Source organism: Panthera onca, chromosome A2 (genome assembly GCF_046562875.1).
Source record: "Panthera onca isolate mPanOnc1 chromosome A2, mPanOnc1 haplotype 2, whole genome shotgun sequence".
NCBI lineage: Eukaryota > Metazoa > Chordata > Mammalia > Carnivora > Felidae > Panthera > Panthera onca.
The window spans coordinates 128,190,550-128,212,598 of NC_138340.1; positions in this window are offsets into that span (position 1 = coordinate 128,190,550).

Here is a 22,049-nt window from a genome sequence, read left to right on the forward strand (position 1 = left end):
AGTTTCATACTGAAATCCTAGCAAATTCTGGACTAGTTATCAACATTATTCTTCAAAAATGGATGTTTCTGGGAAATTTTTCCTATGTAAACACACCCATTAGTGTATGAAAAACATAAAACTGGGTCAAAAGGAGTATATTATTTGTTACAATAAATACTGAAGAAATCAAATGAATTTGTTATCACAAAGACTATTATAGTAATATGTAATATAGAAATAAGTATTCAACAAATTTTTTTCATTTAGAAAATCACACTGAATAGCTGTTTGTAGACAAATGTTTCTAATTTTGACTAATACATTACTTATAGAATACATATTTTTCTAACATGTATGAATACACTTTTCACATTGAAAACAAAAGTATGGTATCTTTCCTCCATAGTGGGCTAGATACCCTTCAGTCCCTTCAATTCCCAAATTGTAGATAACTTTGAATAAAGGACAAAAGGCATATACATGTAAAATAAAATTTAAAAAAGGAAGGAAAGAAACCAAAGTTAAATATAATAAATAAAAATGGAGAAAAATAACTAAAATAATAAGGTATTTGGATTATTTGAGACCTAGGAATGCTGGATTTTGAACAAATCTGAAAGATTCAAGTTTTGCCCATAACTATAAGCTTTCTAAGAGAAGATTTAACCTGTTAAGAAATAATAGCAATAAGAATTTTCTAGTAACATATCTAATAAAGTGAAAGAAACAGAATTTTTTAGAAAACTCTCCCCATATGTCCAATTGATAATTAGATACACTTTGACTGATTATAGCTGCTGTTGCAGAACTTCTTTTTAGCATCCACTAGATATTTTAGCTGTATTGTGAATAGCAAAAACATAGTTTTTTTTTTTTTCTTTTTCAGATGGAAGTGACTGTAAAAATAACCCAAAATGACTGGGTCTTTAAAAACTGATGAAATTGAAGTCCATTTAATGGGGGAAGTAACTTCTTCTCAGTCACACAATGCCAGAGTTAAGACTAGAAGTGAAGTCTCCAGGGCTCCCAGCTGAAGACTTTTTTCTCTACCGTTCACCACCTCATGGGAGGACACTGTCATTTCTAAAACCATTTAAATCAGATGGAATTAGCCTCTTCCCCTCTGACTTAGTAGACCTAAATAAATAAATTACTTGCAAACAGTTAAAAATCTGCAGAATATTTTCCTGAGTTCCTTAGTAAAATGTATTTCCTCAAGAATGTTCCCAAGTTCCCTAGCTAGACTTAAAAGTAATATGATTCAGCCATCAGACTGTGGACAACTCCCCAGTCCCAGCAGTTCAGACAGTTAGGAAGTTGATCTTTCATTTGAAAACTGATGAAAGTATTGCAATTTTCATTAATTTTATACAGAGTACCTTTATATATTATGCTTCCAACAGGATTCAAGAAGAAAGGAATTAAGATAAATCACCTATCTATTACCTCCTCCTTTCTTCATATACTTGCATTATTGTCAACTCGAAATGGCTAATGACAGTGATAACTTGAGATAAAAATTAGTTTGGAATGTGTAAGAAAGCAAATTCTTAATATTTTAGATTAAAATTTGACAAACTAATTAGAAACATGCAGGTATATAGGTGACAGAACAATAACGTCAGCCAGGAATCCTAAAGTAACTTTCAGTGTAGTCATGGATATCTTCTGAATTCTACTGCTGAAAATTCCCAACTGAATCATGGATGCTTAATTTAGTTACCCCATGAAGCTGTGCTTTTGTACACTTTCTACATTTCAGTACCCTCTAATATATACCTTGCAATCTTACACTTATTTTCATTAAGACTCCTGAAAGGTGTATTGGTAACACAAGTTATTTCTAATATTCTTGCATCTAAATAGGTAGAATATGGTTAAAATTAGATTTATAATATTATTCACATGAGGACCAACAAGTAAAACCATTAACTCTGAAGTTTGACAGTCATTTAAAGCTCAGTAAAGTCATTGGTTCTGTAGAGCATTCTATTTAAAGTGCAATGAAACACAACAGTGAAATATAGGAAATCAAAACATTTGAATTTGTGCTATAGCAATTCATAATAAGAAACGAAACTGGGGTCTTGATGTTTCTTTTACTTTTCTTATTTGATTTACTTTTCTTACATGATTACTAATATCATGTAAAAAGTGTGAGAACTTTTCTTCTCAACTTGAGGTTCCTGCTCACCACCTCATCCATTTCACAATTTTAGCTGGCATATATTTAAGTGAGCATGTTCAATGTATTGTGCTGCTGTTGACGTTTTTAAGTTTGAGTTGATTGGGAAAAGTCATAATTCAGATTCCTCTGAAAATCACCTATCAAGATGCAAAAATCTAAAGCTTTCCCTTAGGGAACGCATCTAAATTCCATCTTTTGCCTGTGATTTTTTTCTCAGCTCCTGGCATTGAAATATATAGTAGTTATTGATCATTCTGACATATTTTAGGGTGCTTTTGCAACTAGAAATCTGTGAACTTAATTTTCCAGGTTGGGATATACTGAAAGGAATCTTTATTCAGCTTTGCTAGCTAGATACAGAACTTAAACTAGAAGGCAGAACCAGCCTTCTAGTAGGTAGTGGGTGGAATAGGGGACCACACACTTGCCCTGGTTTGAGGAGCTTGAGGTTCCACCTACCCCCCAAAATGTTGCAGTTTGCTAATGCCTAAAAGTTAATTCCTAGAGTTCCAAGCATTTGAGCTTTAGAGATAAGACTTTATGGTACAGGAATCTTGGGAGAAATAACTGAATATCTAATGGTTATCTATCCTTTATAGAAATGCAAAAGTTCCTTTCCAGAGATCAAATGTTCAAAGTAAAAATTGATGAGAAAATGAAGACTCAGAGATTAGAAGGTAGAAAAGGGAAAATGATATCATCAAGGATGTCGAGAAGGAATGATTTTAGAATATTGAAGTGTTACCAATTTTGCCTACTTCACAGATTTGCTTCATGCTAATCTCAGAAGAAGGCCTTTTCCCCATAAGTGGGATATTTTCCCTGAAGGGCTACATTTCTAATCTTTTTTGGAATGGTAAAGATGTCTATTTTTAGAGGAGTCATTTCAAGATATTATCCACTGGTTTCATTAGGCAGTTTGAAGGGAGGCTGTCTTTTGTTGGTGCTTAAACTTTCATGCTGAATGTTTTCTTAAGAGAAGCACAAATACTCTTAATGGTAGAGTCAAGACCAGGATCCATTTAGCCAACATGAAGGAAACAACAAAAAAAAATTGGACTTATACTCTATTTTATAATAACATTTTGCATCCCAAGAAAAGTTCTGCAAAACACTGTTGTCTTTGTGTGTCTCCTTGTTTAGGATGCTAATTCTGATCATGGTGTTTGTTACTGAATGGGGTTTGTGTGGCTCTCTGTTCCTTGACTACTAAACCGAGCTGAACTTTAACGAACCATTTCATAACACCATGCTGTCAATCACAAAGGTGGAATGATGAAAGAGAATGGATTTAACAATATAAACTAATAACTAAAATAATATCCTGCAAAGTGAATTTTACTCTTAGATCTAGTACTAACTGGATGACCTTGAAAAATGTCTCTTAATCTTTCTAGGTCTTAATTATCCTCTTGAATAAAAAACAAGAGGGTTGCCCTCAATGATCTCTATAATTAAGGTGATATATATATTACCAAACAGAAAACTCTTGAAAACAAAAGGGGACAGTGTTAATAATTATACCTAAAACATAGACATACACCAGAAATGTCTCAGGAAAAAAAAAATGCATGAACACCCTACCTAAAATGGGCAGATAACTCTTGGAAGTTATTTGCAATCCCATGTGCTGGGAACTTCCTGCTTCCCCCTCATAACAATGATGAGCCCTCAGCAGCCATTTTTGTAAAATATTGCTCTTCTGCCCCAGTCTTAATTGAATGCTTAAGGGGTAAACATTTAAAAAAGCTGGGTTTGTCAGAGTTCTTCACCCAGGAATTTAGAATTGAAACTAAATCTTTATAGTTTAGTCTGCCTGTTAACTTGGAAGGGGAAGATTTAACATATACATTGTAAGTAAATATTCAAAAACCAAAAAATAATTTTAGAGAGCAAGAATAGAATAAGGCAGATAGACCATTAATCTCTGTCACGTTTACTCAGCAGAGTGACCATCATAAAATAGGCACTCAGTGAAAATCTTTTAAATGAACCTTCTGTTTTCTTAGCTGATAATTACATAGTGTTCGTCAGATTCCAAACCTTATTTTCTCTCTTTGATGATTACATGTTTTCCAAAATGTATATCATATTTCTAATAAGGATTCAATATAGCTGATATTATTAACTTGTGTATCAATTAAAAACAAAATAAAATAAGCTAAGAGTGTTAATGATAGGAGAGAAATAAATAGATCAGGAAATTTGTGCCTTTTGAGCATTAAATATTTTTTTGTGATGAGGACAAGGAGAGAGGCTTTTTATTCAGTAAAAACAATTCTGGAAGGAAGATATATTGGAGTGTTATGAGATAGCATCATAGTATTGAAGGAAAAGCACCAGGCTTTGGAAAAGAAGAGAAGAGGGAAAGCTTTGTGACCTCAGTAAAGAAGTTTCTGTTTCTTCTCTTTAGTACGTGGCCTCTAACATGCCTGAGCCAGTCCTGTGTCTGTGGCCCTTTACTTAGGTTTTAGTTCCCTAGTAGATATAACATTGACCCACCAGTTCATGGTGGGGAGAATCATATAGCACAGGTATTGAAGGATTTGAATCATATAGTGTAGTATTGAATCATATATCATAGACATTGAAGGATTTGTTGTGAGCCAAGGAGCCATCCACATATAAATACCAAATAAATGTTATATCCCAACTTCAAAGATGTTAAGATATGGGGAAATTTTAGGATCTTAGAGATAAGTATCTTAGTTTGAGATTCCCTAGACTCTGAGAAAATTGTTTGAATACAATAAATGTATTTGGAAGATAATCCCTGGAAATGCCAGTAGAGAAATGAGGAAATGTGACAGCAAAGGAAAGGAGGCCAATGAAAAATACTTAATCAAGCAAGCTACCTCTGTGAGCAAACAGAGCCTACTACCACTGAAAGGCTCTGGGAAATGATATAGAACATTCACCAAGTGATGTGAGTTCTCAGTTGAGCTACACTTTTAGGGAGCTTCATTCTCTAGCACTTCTGTCCTGATTGTGCCGAGAGAGCAGGTATCAGCAGTCAGTGAAAAAACAAAAAACAAAAAACAAAAGCTACTTGGGTCTGTAGATGTGATGCTGTCAGGTGGAAGTAGTCCTGGGAGCGAGGAGATGGTAAATGCCTGAGGGAGGGGATTCTGATACCACAGGGAACAGCATCTGCCATATCAAGGAAATGCAGCGATTTCACATAGATAATTTTCAGATACACTACTAATGTTACCGGATTTATAATCCCAAGAGGAATGAAGAATTAATGTCTTAGAAAAACTCTTTGAAATATTAAATTTTTAATAAGAAAAATTTATATACCTTTTCAATTGTTGACTATTGGGCTAATTAATGGTTTTGATATTTTGATAAATGAAGTCTCCTTTGAGGCCTTAAAGAATGATGTAGTGGCAAAGTCCATGAATGTGAAAAAACTGAAAGATGAGTTTCGGGATCTAAAACTTGTTTTCCAATCAACAAATTATATATATTCTAAGAAGGCTATTTATTTATTTTTTTTAAATTTATTATTTTATTTTTTTATTTTTTTTTCAATATATGAAATTTATCGTCAAATTGGTTTCCATACAACACCCAGTGCTCATCCCAAAAGGTGCCCTCCTCAATACCCATCACCCACCCTCCCCTCCCTCCCACCTCCATCAACCCTCAGTTTGTTCTCAGTTTTTAAGAGTCTCTTATGCTTTGGTTCTCTCCCACTCTATTCTCTTTTTTTTTTTTTTCCTTCCCCTCCCCCATGGGTTTCTGTTACGTTTCTCAGGATCCACATAAGAGTGAAAACATATGGTATCTGTCTTTCTCTGTATGGCTTATATCACTTAGCATCACACTCTCCAGTTCCATCCACGTTGCTACAAAAGGCCATATTTCATTCTTTCTCATTGCCACGTAGTATTCCATTGTGTATATAAACCACAATTTCTTTATCCATTCATCAGTTGATGGACATTTAGGCTCTTTCCACAATTTGGCTATTGTTGAGAGTGCTGCTATAAACATTGGGGTACAAGTGCCCCTGTGCATCAGTACTCCTGTATCCCTTGGGTAAATTCCTAGCAGTGCTATTGCTGGGTCATAGGGTAGGTCTATTTTTAATTTTCTGAGGAACCTCCACACTGCTTTCCAGAGCGGCTGCACCAATTTGCATTCCCACCAACAGTGCAAGAGGGTTCCCGTTTCTCCACATCCTCTCCAGCATCTATAGTCTCCTGATTTGTTCATTTTGGCCACTCTGACTGGCGTGAGGTGATATCTGAGTGTGGTTTTGATTTGTATTTCCCTGATAAGGAGCGACGTTGAACATCTTTTCATGTGCCTGTTGGCCATCCGGATGTCTTCTTTAGAGAAGTGTCTATTCATGTTTTCTGCCCATTTCTTCACTGGATTATTTGTTTTTCGGGTGTGGAGTTTGGTGAGCTCTTTATAGATTTTGGATACTAGCCCTTTGTCCGATATGTCATTTGCAAATATCTTTTCCCATTCCGTTGGTTGCCTTTTAGTTTTGTTGGTTGTTTCCTTTGCTGTGCAGAAGCTCTTTATCTTCATAAGGTCCCAGTAACTCATTTTTGCTTTTAATTCCCTTGCCTTTGGGGATGTGTCGAGTAAGAGATTGCTACGGCTGAGGTCAGAGAGGTCCTTTCCTGCTTTCTCCTCTAGGGTTTTGATGGTTTCCTGTCTCACATTCAGGTCCTTTATCCATTTTGAATTTATTTTTGTGAATGGTGTGAGAAAGTGGTCTAGTCAACCTTCTGCATGTTGCTGTCCAGTTTTCCCAGCACCATTTGTTAAAGAGACTGTCTTTTTTCCACTGGATGTTCTTTCCTGCTTTGTCAAAGATGAGTTGGCCATACGTTTGTGGGTCTAGTTCTGGGGTTTCTATTCTATTCCATTGGTCTATGTGTCTGTTTTTGTGCCAATACCATGCTGTCTTGATGATGACAGCTTTGTAGTAGAGGCTAAAGTCTGGGATTGTGATGCCTCCTGCTTTGGTCTTCTTCTTCAAAATTGCTTTCGCTATTCGGGGCCTTTTGTGGTTCCATATGAATTTTAGGATTGCTTGTTCTAGTTTCGAGAAGAATACTGGTGCAATTTTGATTGGGATTGCATTGAATGTGTAGATAGCTTTGGGTAGTATTGACATTTTGACAATATTTATTCTTCCAATCCATGAGCAGGGAATGTCTTTCCATTTCTTTATATCTTCTTCAATTTCCTTCATAAGCTTTCTATAGTTTTCAGCATACAGATCTTTTACATCTTTGGTTAGATTTATTCCTAGGTATTTTATGCTTCTTGGTGCAATTGTGAATGGGATCAGTTTCTTTATTTGTCTTTCTGTTGCTTCATTGTTAGTGTATAAGAATGCAACTGATTTCTGTACATTGATTTTGTATCCTGCAACTTTGCTGAATTCATGTATCAGTTCTAGCAGACTTTTGGTGGAGTCTATCGGATTTTCCATGTATAATATCATGTCATCTGCAAAAAGCGAAAGCTTGACTTCATCTTTGCCAATTTTGATGCCTTTGATTTCCTTTTGTTGTCTGATTGCTGATGCTAGAACTTCCAGCACTATGTTAAACAACAGCGGTGAGAGTGGGCATCCCTGTCGTGCTCCTGATCTCAGGGAAAAAGCTCTCAGTTTTTCCCCATTGAGGATGATGTTAGCTATGGGCTTTTCATAAATGGCTTTTATGATGTGTAAGTATGTTCCTTCTATGCCGACTTTCTCAAGGGTTTTTATTAAGAAAGGGTGCTGGATTTTGTCAAAGGCCTTTTCTGCATCGATTGACAGGATCATATGGTTCTTCTCTTTTTTTTTTGTTAATGTGATGTATCACGTTGATTGATTTGCGAATGTTGAACCAGCCCAGCATCCCAGGAATGAATCCTACTTGATCATGGTGAATAATTCTTTTTATATGCTGTTGAATTCTATTTGCTAGTATCTTATCGAGAATTTTTGCATCCATATTCATCAGGGATATTGGCCTGTAGTTCTCTTTTTTTTACTGGGTCTCTGTCTGGTTTAGGAATCAAAGTAATACTGGCTTCATAGAATGAGTGTGGAAGTTTTCCTTCCCTTTCTATTTCTTGGAATAGCTTGAGAAGGATAGGTATTATCTCTGCTTTAAACGTCTGGTAGAACTCCCCTGGGAAGCCATAAGAAGGCTATTTAAAAGTTGGGGTTTTTAAGTTATGTTCCATTTATATATTTTTTTATTTGTCTTATGTTCCAGGATTGCTTTGTTTCTTTTTTTTGTTCTTTGTTTTTTGTTTTTTGTTTTTTTTCCATTACTGAGAGGTAATTTCCATAATATATACAACAGTTTTGGAACTATGCTCGTAGTTACTGACTTTATACTCACTGCTAGATAGTCTAATTTATCAGGGCCCAGAGTGGCAGAACTCACAGACTCTTACTGGGTAATAACTACTAACTCTTCAATCCAGTTCATTTCAGGAGCAAAGAGGTTGGGGTAGTTCTCTAAGAGTCCCACTATCTTCTGCCTGATTTTGGAATTACATTGAATATGGATAAATTCAAGGACACTAAGAAAATATTTGGAAGCAAAGCATGCTGAGGACACAGTAGATAAGTCAGTGAACTTGTGGTCATTCTGAGTGCTGCAAAGGAATAAACATTCAGCCAAGTGATAATTGAATAGAAATACAATTTTGTTATGGTATTTGGTTGAAACATTTATCAGATGAGGAGAACATAAGTCTACCTAGACCATGCACATTGATCATTTTCCTTTGAAGAGTTTACAATAGATTATTTAAAATCTCTTGTTCATGCTTATGTGAACAAGCAGTGCAATTAAAAAACTTCTTCAGATTACCTGTTGGTATTTAAGAAAACCCCTTTACAGCTTTTGCAAGTTAGTTTATTAAACTAGGGGAAACACATTAAATCAGTAAATATAAAGACAGTACTTATTTTATTTTACTAGGCTCCATACCCAACATGGGACCCCCAATTCAAAACCCCAATATGAAGAGTTGCATGCCAGCCAGGTACCCCTAGAAAGACAGTATTTTAAAAATAAAAAATGTTTTTCCAAATTCTTATACAAAGAATAAACATATTCCTCCCTAATTAGCTTTAGTTCAGTGAGAAAGTACAGCAAAGCTTTGGAGTATGCAGGAGACTTCAGACAAAAACCTGTTTTGTTTTGTTTTTCTCTTAAACACAGAATTTCTGCAGAACATAGGTCTAAATCATGAGGATATGATGGCTTCTACATTCATCTCATGTATAAAAGTGCTGATATTCATATTTCTTTGACATAATTTTTATGCAAATCTTGACCTAAAGCTGAAAATATTAAAATTCTAAAAGTAGAGAAATTTTACTTGTGATATAATTCTGGACATATTTATTATTAAATGTGCAGCATATAATTTTTCATTTTTAAAGCAATCTATGTTTTAAGGTATAGGGATCCAACGCTGAAGTTTATTGTGAAATTATGGTTGTAATGCAAAATAAGAATGCATGTAAATATACTTCTGCATGCTTTAAAAATCACTGTTAATAATGAAAGTGAAAGCTTGTGAGAACATATGGCATTGAAAATGCCTTTTAACATTAATTGTGCGGTCACTGACTCTGTCTGTATATACTGTAAAATATTTCTTAATTAAGAAGTGCCAAAACTTGAATATATTTCTTGGTGTATCAGATCATTTGTATTTTTAAAGCAGGAGTCTTAACTTTAGTTGTAATTACTGGCATTCCTTACCTAAGAGGTAGACATGGGAATATGAACAATCCAGGAAGGGTAGAAACAAGGAAAAGGAAGGAGCTCCAAAGATAGATCAAATATAGAGCACCAAAAATGAGAACAGAGTGTGCCAACTATACATATTTTGCTTTAAAAAAACTAATAAAACATTAAATAATTCAGTAATTCATTGATACATATTTTGTTGTGAAGAATGTAAATGACCTTACATATGACACAATTGGTATAATCAAGTTATTGGTAAATCAACTTACAATTTTCTTCAAAGACTAGTCTCCAAAGGAGGAAGGAGATTTTGTCAAATGTTGTCTTTCTGACTAAGTCAGGTGCATATACTCTTACAAATGCTTTTTTCTCTATGTTAAAATTGGTGACTTTTAAAAAATTTTTTAAGCTGGCCCATTCATCTCCTATGAGGACAGCATGTGCGAAGCTGATAGAAAACTTTAAGTAAGAATGGGGCTACTTATTTTCAGTGGTGTGTGTCAAAGATGCATAGTCTGTTTTAAGGAGTAAATTAAGAATCATTAACCTATCTGGAATGGTTATTTTTAAGAAACTATCAAATCATGTTTTGTCTGTTTTTGTTTTGTTTTGAAGTCTTCTGTATATTGCAGACCAATCCTATTTCTAGTCTTCTCCACATGTTTGGAGCCAGGGTCAGCATTGTTGGAAATGGTCATTTGGCCCTTGACTTTAATATCTACTTTTCAAAGCCAATTAAGTGCCAGCCTTTCCATTGTATATCTACCAGACCTCTGGGTAGGCTTTGGTGAAATCTTGAAACTGTTGTCAGGTTATCTCTGGATATCAACACAATCCCTTCATGGACTGATGGTTTTTTAAAAATGTCCAGTGAAGAATCTGAACAAAATTATGCTCAGTTCAAACATGGCAAAACTAGATAGACAGATAGATAGATGGATGGATGGAGAGATAGATAGATACATAGATAGATAGATAGATAGATAGATAGATAGGAGTAAATAGGAAGATAGATGAATGGGTTGAGAAGTTTGAAATTCTGCCATCACTGAATATATATGGAATATTCTCATATGTTCATCTTCATATTTTGGGAAAATTCTGACTTTGAACTTAAAAGTGAAGGTGGTGAAATAGGGCTAGAGCATCTGATAAATCAATAGCTAATCAGAAGAAGAAATTACTCCTCAGCAATCTTTATAAACAATACTCCATCAAATTAGGAAATTACTCTGTTTTTTTTTTTCACTACTTATTTTTTGTTATCTTTGTTGACTGCGGATTTAGAATTCCTGCATGCCTCTCACTTGACCATTAACATCCTAAGAACACATTAATAAGTCAACACATAGTATGTTCTGCACTATCATTGCATTTTAATGTCATTTCTTAGAGACAACTATTTCTACATTCCTATATACAAATTCTTTCAGTATTCATAAAATTATGGAAGGTAATTTGCAGGTTAGCTTTGTCTATTTCCATATTATCTAAGTAAAGAGATATAGGTCTGTGGTTTTTGAGGTTTTCTGCAGATGGGACCAGCTTTGGGGGGAAAAGGAAAGATTCATTAGACATCAGACACTATACATCTTTGCAGTTAACAAATTTGCTTTGACGATTATTGAAATCCATGTGTAGGAGACTGGCTTCAGAGAATGGAAGTTTGTTGTTGTTCCCTTTTTCTTCTTATCCTTCTCTTTGTTTTGTTAGAAAGGAGATTTGAAAATTTTGGAATGACATGCACTTTGTGAGAAGGTTGAACCTGGTGATATGAGATAATAGCAAGCCTTTAAGAAGAAGGAAAGGAAAGGAATTAGAGGAGTCTAGAGAAAGACTTGCCTAAGTTGGGCTGTGACCCTGGGGGGGGTGGGTAGATAATATTTGTCGTAATTATTAATTGTTGGAGTAAGGGTGTGAGGATTTGTTTGTGATGGTAACACTCTGTCAGCTTTGGCGTATTTCATTCTTTTATTCTCAGGTTTATTTAGCATCTACCATTTCGGTCTAGTGTTTCCTTTTCCTCCATGCCCCCTCTTCTTCCCTTGCATCACCACTCACCTTCACCATCATCTCTCTTGCTCTCCCCCCACCCCACCACCCACGCACAAAAAGATGAGAGCGAAGTAGAGCTTTTTAACACATAGGTTACTTCCTAGTAAGAGCTGAGTAAGGCAATTATTTATGTATTTAAATTATCTCATGACGTTTTACTTAATTCCCACCATCTGTTCCTTCACTTTCATGGATATTAGATTTCTCTTGCTAACAGCATATCTGTCTATAACCTTTCCTCTGTAGATGCTGATGGCCTCCTTCATCTTCTTGAAGTATGATCTTTTTTCTTTTGTAACTTAATTTTTTTCTTTCTCTTTCTTCCTTCCTGCCATTTATATACCATCCTATTTTCAAAACAATAATTTAGCTATAGATAACTTGACAGTATGCATTTTCTTATTTATGTAATTATTTATCATTTTGCTTATACCTAAATCACTTTGATTTAGGGATTATCCTTTGACCTAGGTGAAATGTTCAAATAATCATAATTCTTCTAGGGGCATACAGCTTCCAAGAATTTGGGACTTCAGGTAAGCAGAATCACCCAGGAAACTAATGGATACAATGGACTTGGAAGTATCAGTGCTCTAGTTTTATTTGTTTATGTTTTTAAAACTCACATTGGATGCATTAGCTAATGCCTTATAAGTGTTCGAAGTTAGTACTAGTCCTTCAGGTTTCTAGGGAATGTTGGAAACATTTTTGTTGCTTTTACCTGTGATTGTTTTTAGCCTCTTGAAAAGGAACTCCATAATTATAAATTGTAACTAGGTTAGAGCCATATAAATTGTGGAATTTCACAGATAACAAATTTGCTGAGGGGTTTTTTATCCTTATAAAATTTATGAGTATGTTAATATTCTAATGAAAAATTGCTGAGGAGTCAAATTCGTAATTATAAATGACTTAATTTAATAAAAATGTTGATTCAAGTAATTATTTACTTAAAGCTTAAGTTTGCTGGAAAGCCTCTAGCAAATTTTTTATTAACATCACATAATAAAGTAATTGTGATACTTTTAATTAAATTCCCAGAGCAGTGACCGTATACTAATAAGATTTTTCTTTCCTCTATACCTTTGAAAATTGTAGCTTATCTAATCCCCTCATTCAAGATGTCAGAAAATCAACTATGTAGAAATATAGATAATCATCCATCATGGTTGGAGTTGAGAAACATGGTTCATGCTTTCACGGTGCTGGAACAGTTTGAGAAAGGGCAATGAAGAAATACGTTTCCAATATTGAATCATTTCTAGAGTATGCAGTTCTCAAAGCATACAGTTTACCTCTTCATTGGGAATTTCCTGGTGAGAGACAGAGTAGCTAGTGACTCGGAAATATTAGATTGAAAATAGGAACTCAGTAGAAAAACGTCTTTAAAACTCTTAAGCATCACATTTTCATATCTTCTCGATAGAGGTTTCCAGTAATTTACACATTCACCATTTACAGAGTATTTCTGAACACCCCTTCTCTTTCTCATGAGATTCCTACCCAGTCTGCTACTGAAGAGTGGAATGGACTAGTTTCCACATGGCAACATCTGCACGCTTAAAAACTTCTGAAACACAGCATCGTGAAAACTTGGACCAACCTCCTAAATTTTCTCCAAACCACCATCATGGAGGAAAGTGATAATGTGGCTTATCAGAAATAGCAGTTTTAAAAGCCGTTAAGTCTAAGAAATCTGTGTTTAAACAAAAGTGCATAAAGAAAGTGAACATAAAACCTGAGATAAAATGGAACTGCTCTGGTTAGACCTGGGCCTCTGGCTCTGAGCTCCATTCAGTCACACACATATTAGGAATTCAAAGGGGACCTTTTGGAAGAAAGGCAATGAGATAGTGGTCTACAGGACTGTTTACAGACTGACTTGAGATTTTGCCATTATAAAACACATGAACAATTTTCCTTTCGGAAAAGAATCCATGAAGAATCCCACTACCCACTCTCATTTCTCTCAGTGCTCACCTATGTTATTTATGTGTTGAGTGAAACACATGATACCCTAGGTAATTTATTTTTTCTCAGTTTACAGTGTTTTTTTAAATATGTCTAAAATTCTCTCTTGGAACATAAAATAATTCATACTTCACAAGAATACTACAAGATTATATAGAATCATTAGAGTGAATGCTTTGTAATATTCTTTTAATTTTTTTAAATATTTATTTTTGACAGAGAGAGAGTGTGAGCAAGTGGGGGAGGGGCAGAGAGAGAGAGAGAGGGAGACATAGAATCCAAAGCAGGCTCCAAGCTCTGAGCTGTCAGCACAGAGCCCAAAGTGGGGCTTGAACCACAAGATCATGACCTGAGCTGAAGTTGGATGTTTAACCGACAGAGCCACCCAGGCACCCCTGTACTACTCTTAAGAGAGTATTTTTGTGATATAATTGACAGTTGAGTTTAGAATATTAGCCCTTCCCTCTAGAACAGGCTGCTGAGGAACTGCACCGCTTTGTTTAACAGCAGCTATGGACTATGTGGCAAGACCAAGAACAGCTCTGAGAGCAAATGCAGCAGTCTCTGGAAGTCCTGAAGTAGTCACCATCTTGAGTATTGGAAGCAAGTAGCAGCTTATGTGTATTTACTTATGTTCTTGTACATTTTACGTTTGGCTAGAAGGCTTTTAACACAAAAATTCAGATACGGTTTTATTTTTGTTATATTGTAATGACATGCCTGGGTTTTAAATTTAAATTATGAAGCCAAGGACCAATTTTGAAAAACTTACTTTACAAACAGTATTTGGGCTTCTCTAATACTGCATAGACAGCTTGTCAGTGGTTACTGTTTTACTCACTTTCCCTTGTTGACCTTGTTCTCAGGGAGCTGTATCACTGCACTAGGTTGGTTGCTGCATGTTACTCATTTCAGGAACCATCAGTTAGATATATCACAAAGGCTGCAGGTGAAGATTTTGTAGTTGTGCAAAACCACAGTGAACTTAACTAGAGTTCTTGAATATAGCTCTTAATAGTTGAAGAATTTAAGTGTATCCATGTGATAGAATACCATTCATAAATTAAACATGATTTTACAAATTAAACTTTATCAGTAGGAAAAGATAGTCATGTTGAGTTACAAATTGAGAACCAGAGGATTCTCTTTAAAATTTTCCCTCTCTCTATGGATCTATTTACTCTTCTTCTATTTCAGTAACAAAACAAATACCCCTGCTGGAAGGACAGTTCTTTTCTTTCTTTTCTTCTTGTTACTTGGTTTCTTCATGTTAAACTTGTTCACAGAGCATCATCAGTGAAATTTAGATTAGGACCTGGCTAGGCTGCCCTTGCATATTTCATGAATGTTCGCTACTCTCATTGGCGTCTACATTTCTTCTTCATTTATGAAAGGGATGATGCTTCAGAGATTAATCAGTATTAACAGCTGTATGACAGGTTATTTACTTGCCTGACACTTTTACTAATTCTTAGGCCTGATAATAGCTTTTCTCCCTTATGACACAGAGCAATTTTTAAATGATTGACACTAAATGTTATTATAGTGTTACTGGACTCAGAATTAATTTTAGTCAAATGTTGAAGCAAGGGCTTTAATTATGAATCAAGAGCATTGCTTAAATATTGAAACATATTTTTTGTAATACAACAAACTAATAATTTAAATTTTAGTACATAACCATTATTGTATTCAGTTATATATCCCTCACAGCAGGAGATAAATTGTTTATTGCATTTCAAAAATCACTTCATATGTTAAGTATAAATATTTAAGAACATCAAATAACTCCAGATACAATACTAATAGAAAATATAAGAACTTTTTTAATCCTACCATTCTTATTCTCCCCCTTTTCTTTGGTTTTATAATAATCACCAGAACAGGGATTGTCTATACTTAAGAAATATACTCTACAATTTTGACTTTATTCTCATTTTTGACATGCATTGAAACCCATGTACATATATATCTCTCATGCTTCCTGGCATCAATATACAATTTTTTAGGAATTACTTTCAAACATGGTGCTATAATAATTTTTTATCATTTTATTTTCTTTAGATTTTACAAAAAGTTATGTTTTCTTTTATTATTTTATACAGAAGTCCATTTCTTCTGTATTCTATATAAAATAATTACACTAGAATTAATAAAGTTTAGAATAACATAATTTCACCTTCCATAAGTAATAATAAATAATGCCACTTATTAAAAATTACTCTAGGAAAGCTGAGAGTCTCTTAAAATCCTAAAAATATTAAAAGGAAGTAATAGAGGTTTTTATTTATTTTAATTTAGCACATTTTAAAAAATCTAAAGCTCTTTATTTCTTGTATTTATCACATCAGGCCCCATCATAAGATAAATTTAAACAGATTTTTGGTATTGAAAAGTAAGTATAAATGTCAAATATTAGTCTGTTAAAATTGCAAATAATTTCTATGTAGAAATCAAATGAATCATGGAATTCAATATTAAGATATTAATATTCAGTATTAATTTTTAGCTTTTTAATCAGTAGGAATATAACAGGCAGCATGTGAAATATTTTCGAATTTAGCAAAAGCAAATTTGATTAAGCCAGTTTCAGAGACTATTTATTATGGATAACGGTATTTTAATCAGAAAAACTCCCAACCAAAACTCAATGTCGATGTCTTTTGAAGGACGTACAGGAAAATTGATTTTTATTTATAATATTTTGCCTTCACATGAACATATAATTAGCTTAAAGTAAGTATTTTCTGTGGATTTTTTTCTTTAGTAGTTTAACTTGGGAATATTTTTATGTTAGCTGAACTAGAAGACTAGATTAAACCTTTGGATTGTTTGCTTGGAATTCAATTCTGTACCAACAAGACAAAGAGGGTATTATTTAAACCCTCTTCAAGTGAGTTAATTAGAAGCATAGTTGAAACCAAGGTGTATCATAAGCCTAACATGTCAAAGTTAAGGTGCAGTAGATCTTGTTTTGTGTTTTCAGCTGCCCTATTCAGAATGGCCACAGCAAAAGGAGTAGCTCATGCCTGCTGTTTTTGGGGCTAAAAAAATTGTTCCTTTCTCTTTTGCTTTCCCTTTCCCTTTCCCTTCCTTTACTTTCTTTTCCTTTCCTTTCCTTTTTTCTCTTTTTGCCTCCCTCCTTCCTTCCTTCCATCCATTGCCTCCTTTCTTCCTTCCTTCCCTTCTTTTTTTCTGTGACTTTTTAAATATATTTTCAGTTGGTGACAGTTTCGTCTTTCTCTTCTGGCTGGGAAATATTATAGAACTTAACAAATGCAATATTTTTAATGCTTCTGATAAGTTAATTTATATGGCATAAAAAAGTATAAGAGGAAAATAATATATAAGGACAGCATCAAGCTTTGCCAGAATTATCATACAGTAAGTAATGTGCATGAACATTAAAATATCTGAAATACAAATTGAATAACTCAGTGCTATTAATTACTCAACTTACTACATAATACTTTGATTTCCTTTAAAATCACTTTTATATTGTGTGTATTATAATGATAAATATATGTTATCTTCTCTCCTTTGTTTAGAGCTGAGCTGCATCATATATTTCTGGGTGATCCTCCAGTGCCTAGCACACTTGCACCAAGTGAGATTTTAATGCAAGTTTATTTAAGGCAATTAAGGATGTTCACTCAGAGCTTTTTAAAAATGAATTCTGAATGGCACAATGTCAGTGAAGTACTGACTGAATTTCAATGGAATTGTTGTTTGCAGTGAGAGAGACAGAGAAGACAAAGAAAGCAGAGAAAAAGGCCAGAAGCCAAGGGCAAGGAGTTAGTGGGAGGGAGAAGAGTAGAAATGAGAGGAGGAGAAACTAAGATTTCATGCACATAGAGAGTATGCCTAGACTTTCCCTTTTCTTTTCTCTACTGACGTTAAGATTGCTCCAGGCAAATAATAAACTCTGTTCATAAAACTATAAAAACCATACAAAATTAATTTTCATTACTTTGTATTTAATGAATTGCTAGATTTTTATAGCAATTATTGAGAAGTATTGTGCTTTTCCCCATAGAACTTAAAAAATCGTGGGTTAGAGTTTATGTACATTTTCCATGTGTTGAGACAATATTAAATAGTACCTGACACACTTCAGCTTTGCCCTGAGAATGATCTGCAATCCTTGAGTGATGGGCCTCAGCCTCATCATTTCAAAGGTACTTTTGAGCTTTCAAATTTTATTCCATGAAACCATGACGGTGTTAGAGCTGACATGCTTTTTAGAAAATAACTTTTCCTCTTTCGAGGATAGATGTCAAATGTTTCATATATGGCTGACTAATTTACCGTTTCACTGATCTTATTACTAATTGTGTTACATTTCTTAAGCAGATCATCTTCATAGTACTGGTAATCATTAAACATGATTTTTAAGAGGTGTACATGACCTAAGGTTTATCAATAAGATAAAAACAAAAAAAAATACACACACACTGATGTAGCCATAATATTTCAAATGAGAACCTTTAAATTCGTTGAGGCAAATTAATTAATTGAAACAAATATTTTCCCATACATTGAATTATATTTACCAATCTGATAGACATTAAGCTAAATAGATATGATAGAGTGTAGATAAAATCAGGGACCATTTAATGAAAGGATAGACTTTACTTCAAGAAATTACTTTATTCAAAAATATGTCTTCAGATCTGGAAAATTGGAGCCTAATGCATAATTTGGGAGGACACAAGAGGGGGGGAGCAGGAGGGAAGTGGAGAATGCTAAACTGTTCGAGGTAAGGGAATATCAGGAGGTTGGGAGATAAGGAAGCAAAGTATAAGAGAGGAAAGAGAAGGGAGTTGGGCAAACAAGAATAAGACTCTATCTTTCAAGGGGAGCAAAGAAATTACTGTAGTTAGGTTGTTTTACTTCTCTGCATCTTACTTTAATCTTCTAAAAATTGAATTAATAATATCTAATCTCTAAAAAGTGCTTTGATTATTAAAAGAGATATTCATCAAACATCTAGAATAATACATGACACACAATAACTGCTTGTCATATATTAGGCCCCCCAAGTGCATGTTAATAATAATGAGGCAAGCCATATGTTTACAAAATTGGTAATTAAAAACCCCAAAATGATAACAAATCATATACTTTATTTTCAATTTGATATCACAAACACATAGAATCTTAGCAGTTCCTCCTTTAGCCAACCTAAAACTCAATGAATGCCTGCATTTCTTTTACATTATTAAGAATACTCAATCCCTAGAATAAGACGTTTTAGGATGAAAGATATGACACACGGATTTTATACATTGAGTAGTTTTCCAGGCCATGTTGCCAATAGCATACATTGTCTTTAGTACTTAATACAAATCTAACATACATAGTTTGGGGCCAGTATTATTTTGGGGGTTGAAAGATTCTATGTAAGGTGATATGGTAGAAAAATAGGACAATAGGGTTGATGCAGGAAGATGATCTAAAGTCAGACTTCTGTGGAAGCAGAAGTTAAAACTGAAAGAATGAATTAACTTTAAAGAACACATTATTAATATTTGTTATGTTACGAATTACTTCTCTTCTTGGCCCTACCCTCTTCTATTATAACTCTTAGAACTTTAACCTTAGATCTTGACGCAAATATTACAGATCTATATTTCTAGCCTTCACTCTCTGTAGTCCTTCTCATCCACATCTCAGTCCTGTTGCATTGTTAGTACTCTGCAGCCTGGATAATCTTGCTAAAGCCCTTGTAAAAGGAATACCAAAATAGGTACCTGAATTTTGCAATGTTAGATTCTAGTATCCCTAGTTCAGTTTGCATTCTCATATCTTTTTTTGTGTTTGAGCATCTTTGTCTCTCCTGTCTCATCCTACTCCCTCTGCCCAGACAAAACACCTAGATTTCATCTTCCCTTTCTGTTTATTCTCTTGATTAACTTATTAAATCTTTAGCATAGATTTGCTATTTTATAATTTCCAATTCTAGCATGATTTCATGATTAATAATCTTTCTCCATCTGGACAAGAATGAAAATTACTTAACTAAATTTTGGAAGGTTTGTAGTCATACATGACCCATATAGAGATTTGGTCAGTGCTTAAATTTTATTGCATAAACCTTTAACTAGTTGCCCTTCAATTTATAAGTTTCCCCATTATGAGGAGTCTAGATAATCTCCATTGAGAATCTCAATACACAGGCCTATTTTACTCATACCTTGGGAACAAAACATAGGGTAGGGAATATAATTATAAGGAACCAAAAAGTAGAATCAGAGCAATGTGGCTAAATCAAAATCCCGGGAATATACCAAGGATTGAACTGAAAGAATTAAATCAGCCAATAATTCCAAAAACCAAGAATGAGAATATATGTAGGAGGCACACATCCCATCCACATCCCACTGCCTCTTGGCCAGTGACCATCTGCAAAGGCTGTGTGTGAAGAAAGAACTCTGATTCCTGGCCTGGTCAGCAGAAAAGAGGTTTAAATACAAACCAGAACCCATAACACACTGTCCAAAGTGTCTAGGATCTAATTACAAATAATCATATCAAGAACCAAGGAAATCAAGAATTAATGAAAACCTTCACTTGAATGAGAAAGACAATCAACAGATGCCAACACAAAATTGACACAAATATTGGGGACAATAACTTAAAAGTAAATATAAAAGTGTTTCAATAAGCAAATTCTTGAAAAATTAAAAAGATATGAAGTCTCACCAGAGAAACAGAGGATATGGAGAAGACCTAAATGGAAATTTTAGAACTGAAAAATATAGTAAAATGAAAACTCACTAAAAGTACCCAATAGCAGAATTGAGTTGTAAGAATTGAGAAAAGAAAGACTCAGTAAAGTTGAAGATAGATCAAGAGAAATTATCCTATCTGAAAAACAGAGAGTTAAAATGAACAGTTTCAAGTACCTGTGGAAATAACAAAAGATGTAATGTCCATGTCATTAGAGTCTCAGAAGGAGAGCAGAAAAAAACGGGGACTAGAAAAAACATTGGAAGATATAATGGCTGAAAATTTCCCAAATATAGCTAAAACATAAATTTATATATAAATTTAAGGAACTGAGCAAATAGAACTGAGCAAATACCAACAAGATAAAGCTAAGGAAACCCAGACACATCATAATCAGGTTTCTCAAAACTAAGGAGAAAGAAATAATGTTATAAGCAACCAGACAGAAATAAAACATTACCTATGAGGAAACTTAATCCAAGTGACAGCAGATTCTCCAGAAACCGTGAAGCCAGACAAAGAAACACAAAAAATTTTCTGAAAGGAGAAGTTACCTCACAGTTTTTTATAGAGCAAAAATATCCTTCAAGAACAATGGCATTTTTGGATGAAGGAAAACTAAGAGAATTAGTTACTAGCAGGTCTGCTATGAAAGAGAGAGTTATTACTACAGACCCTGAAGACATTACAAGGATAATAAGGGAATACTACAAACAACTCTACACACATAAATTTGATAGCTTAGACACAATGGACCAATTCCTTGGAAATAATAAAAGAAACTATCAAAAGAATGGTTAAAGAAAGTTCTTCAACAAGAACAGAAATGACAAGAGAAAGAAACTTGAAATATCAGGACTAGAGAAATAACAATGATATAGGGAAAGATGTAGGTAAATGTAATAGATACTTTTGTATAGTTGAGTTTTCAAAATTAGTTGTTTAAAAGCAGACTTATTGTATTGTCTGAAATGGTCATCCATGTATGTAAATGACATGTTTATGACAACTAATTTATAAAGAGGGTAAAAGGAAATAAGTGGTACTAAATTTCCTACATTTCACTTGAAATGCTAAAATATCACTGTATGTTAACAGTATTATGTATTTAGAACAGTCATCAAAAAATTTACAGTTATATACTCACGCAATATTAAAGTAACACAAAGCATTAAAACAGGATCAAGTAACTCACAAGAAGGCTGGAAAAGAAAAACAACAAAAAACAAAGTATATAAACAGAAAACAAATGATTAAATGGCATATTTAATTAATAACATATCAGTAATTGCATTAAATGTAATTGTAAATGGTCTAAATACAGAAAGACACCCACAAATGGATTTGTAAAATGGATTTAAAAGAGTATAATCTAGCTACAC